The 4,068-nt window shown below is 38.8% G+C and overlaps 1 protein-coding gene across 3 annotated transcripts in view; it reads right to left on the reverse strand.

Moving 5' to 3' along the window:
• The window catches only part of Slc9a7 (solute carrier family 9 member A7), a 194,680-nt gene that overhangs the window by 69,304 nt on the left and 121,308 nt on the right, over positions 1-4,068 (reverse strand). The gene's annotated exons all lie outside the window — the stretch shown is intronic.

Raw genomic sequence — 4,068 nt, forward strand, 5'->3', positions numbered from 1 at the left:
CAAATGTTTAAAGACAGAAATCATATTTTTTGACGTATGTTCCCAAAATCCAGCACTAAGTCAGGGAACAGAGAAGACTGTGATCAAGGCTTTGCCCATGCAAATTGGCTGTACTTATACTTGTTAGGGGGCAAAGAACTAAGAACGGGTCTCTTATAGCTCAGGCTGGCCTGGGACTCACAATCCTCCTGCCTCACTTCCTTGATTGTTGAGATTACAGATATGAATCACCATGCTCAGTTCATAATTATACTTCTCTCAGTTTTTATATTTCTGAAGCTTTTAAGAATCAACTATTCTCTGAATTAGTAGTTCTCCAATCTTTAATCTCTAAACTCCTTTATATTCTAAAACTTATGCTCCCAATGCTGATATTTATTTTATTGTCTAAAGCAGAAAAATAAGTATTTGTGCATTTAAAATAACAATGACCTTTTATGCAATAACATGGAATACTTTAATAAAAACTACACTTTATAAAATAAAATCATGAAAGGAATCCATTGTTGTACATTTTTATAAATCCCTTCAAACTCTTGGATTAGCAGAAAGCAGATGCTTCTCACGGTTGTTTCTATATCTAAGGGACAGATAATATTATTTTCTTGCACAACCTCTAGAAAATCCCACTGTCTACATGGGAAAGAAGAGAGTAAAAGGGACAAATAATGTATTGATGTTATTATGAAGTCACTTTTGACCTGATGGCCCGTGAAAGGGTTCTTGGCACCCCTAAGCACTCCCAGAGCATACACACTGTGATTTACTGCTAGAGCATGTTTTCTCAACTTCAGTTTGACTGGTGTTTGGGACCAGATAATGGCTTTCCTGGAGGAGCTGATCTGTGTACCTCAAGATGGTTACCCATATCCCTGGCTTCCATCAGCAGGGAAGGATAGAGAAGGCCAGACACAAGCATCCAGCTTACCTCCACAAGGCAATAAATGTACTACTGAAACTCAAAAGGAGTATGGTAGCAACATGAAGGTCCTAGATGCCCAGCCAGGATAGAAGTCATGGTACCAGGCCACTGGTAAGATTCAAGATAAACATCTATTTTTGTTTAAGCCAGTATCCGCCAGGTTTTTCTGGTATATGTAGCCAAAAGCACCACTACTTATGGAATTAGAACACCAAACCAAATATTTAGTTTAGTAAGTTTAAGCAAGTCAATTTTCTTACCAATAACCAATTCAAGAATTTGCCAGCCCCCTTCATTCGAAATAACCACTGTGTGAATTTTATAGTGACCTTTTTTTCCTTTCTTTATAGTTTAGTCACCCAAATACATATCCTCTGACACTATCATTTTATTCTACACATTTTAAAGAAAATGGACTTTAAAAAACAAAACAAACAAACAAACAAAAACCTCCTTCACCCTGCCAGGCTTGCCTCCATCCCCTTCTATGAGCTCTTTTCTAGGGGGCTTCATAATTTAGTTCTCTGGTGTAACAACTTTTCAAGCCTGGGACATAGAGTTCTTTTGTAATGCCTATCTTTTTTTATTTGCTTGTTTGTTTGCTTTTGTCTTTTGAGACAGCGTTGTTTTGTTTTGTTTTGTTTTTGTATAACAGAAATGGCTGTCCTGGAACTCACTCTGTAGACAGGGCTGGCCTCAAACTCACAGAGATCTGCCTGCCTCTGCCTCCTGAGTTCTGAGATTAAACGTGTGTGTCAATACTACCTGGCCTGTGTAAACCTAGCTAACCTTGAACTCACAGAAATCCACCTACCCCCATCTCCCAAGTGCTGGAATAAGGGCATGTACCACCACTCCTGGCTGTCTATCACTTTCTTAATTTCCCTTAGCATCTTTTGGAATCTGATCGCTTGGGACGGCCCCATTTTCCTAGTCTGACCTCATTATAGTAGCTTTCATATCCAAGGAGTTAATTTCATTTTTCCTTATGTTTACATGTTGTTCAACCTCAACTTGATTATGTTACTTATATTTAATTAAGGTGTGTCATGGGTAGTGTATGGGCTCCTTTTTCTAGGCAGTGCTTTAAATAAGAATATCCTCCATAGGCTCGTGTATTTAAATACTTCTTAGCCAGCTAGTGGTGCTGGTTGGGGTGTATTAGGGCACTCTTAGGAGGTGGAAGCTTGCTGGAGGAAGTATGTCACTGAGAGCTGCAAGCTTTGAGGGTTTGCAGGCTCGTCTCATTACCATTGTCTGCCTCTTCCTCTCCCCCCTCTGCCCACTTCCTGTGTATAAATAAAAATGTGAAAGAAAATGTGATTATCCAACTTCCTGCTTCTGCTACCATGCTACACATTCCTCACTCTCAATGGATACTATCAGTCTATAATCATACACTAAAATAAACTCTGCCTACCTTATATTTACCTTTGGCCATGGAATTTTATCACAGCAACTATAAACAACCAATAAATCTGTTTGTACCTGGAACTGTTAAATATATCAACTTGCTCAATACTTTATGAGATCCACTGACTCTAGCATTGTCTATCCCATCCCAACTAGAATTTAATCTGTCCTCTTCTTTTAATACCATGTCAATCAAAGTCAATAGTCCTATCAGTTCCTCTTTGTGTGATGAGTCAATCCTTCCACTGATATTTTCTGGGCATTTCTTTTTTTAAAAAAAAATATTATTAGTTGGAATGTAGTGTTGCATACTTTTAATCCCAGCACTTGAGAGGCATAGGAGGGTGGACCTCTGTGGCTTAAAGGTCAACCTGGTCTATATAACATTTGAACATTGAAATTCCCTCACAGTTTTAAATGTTACTGTAGTGACAATTCTGGAATATTGGTTTCTTTTTTAAAAATACAGAAATGTTATATTTCCAGTTTAATGCCAGGTGTAGGAATATGGGGCTGCTTCAGACAGACCACAGCAGCTGACTATGATTTGCCTTGTGCTCTAGTAGAGGCATGCACAGTTTACCAGCTGCAGCTAGTTTCTGTGGTTATGTGGCATTTGGAATTCTGGAACTTTTCAGAGGGTATATAAATGCTAGAACCTCAATAGGCATGGTTGGTGGTTGGTGGTCGTTCAGGAGGGTTGGTTGCAGTTTGTTAGTTGTGCTCAGAGAAAAAACAAGAAGAAATTCGATTCTGAGATAAATCTTTATCTCTCTCCCCTCTGTCCTTCTTTCTCTATCTGGTGGTAGGAGTGAAACTGGGTGAATAAGGGGTAGGATAAAATAACCCACAAAGTAGCAAAGATCATCTACAAGCAAAGAAGAAATAAGAAGGAAGAAATTTGATTCAGAGATATCTCTCCCCCCTCCATCCTTCTTTCCCCCCTAACTAGAGATAGGGGGTGAAACTGGGGAAGGGAGTGAACAAAGGGTGGGAAACAGAAGAATCCACAAAGCAGCAAAGTTCAGCTCCATGTCATCATATAGGCTAACAACATTTATTCCCAGTGGGGACCCTTACTTTAGTGTGTAAATACTGGTGGGAAATTTCTGTGTTTCATAGCAGTAAAAATGAACAGCACCCCTCTTTTCCTCTGCCAAGGTGCTGTTCTTGTGTCCAAGCCTCACTGTTTCTGCTGGAATATTATTATTTACTTTATGGGGCTTTCTCCTCCTTTTTTATCTTGCTTTCTCTATTCTTGTAGGGACTAAAGAACATTCAAAGTGGCATTCCCTACAACATGCTTTCCTTTTCAAAAATTTTATCACTTACAAAAATAAACAACTCATTTGGATTTGAAGAGTGTCCAATGTATCATGACACAAGCAGATTAAGAACAAGGTACATGCCTGCCAGTGATCCTTCTTGATGGACATGTTCTTACAACACTGATGCTATCTCAAGACATAAAGACAATTTCTTCTATTCACCCTGATTTAAGAAGTTATACAACTGGGAAATCTTTGGGGATAGGGATTTTTTAAATGCTGTATTCTATATAATTTATTATATGAATTATATTTATGGTTCTTCATGCAAAACTTTGATCCTAGTAGTTTACCATTATATAAGAATTGCCTTTTTAGCCATCTTGTGTCCCAGGTCCCTTGGAGACTAGTCTGTACAGGTGAGTGACAGACTGCAGAGGCAACACATCTTCTGGGACAGGCCCT

Source organism: Mus pahari, chromosome X (assembly GCF_900095145.1).
Source record: "Mus pahari chromosome X, PAHARI_EIJ_v1.1, whole genome shotgun sequence".
NCBI classification, from domain to species: domain Eukaryota; kingdom Metazoa; phylum Chordata; class Mammalia; order Rodentia; family Muridae; genus Mus; species Mus pahari.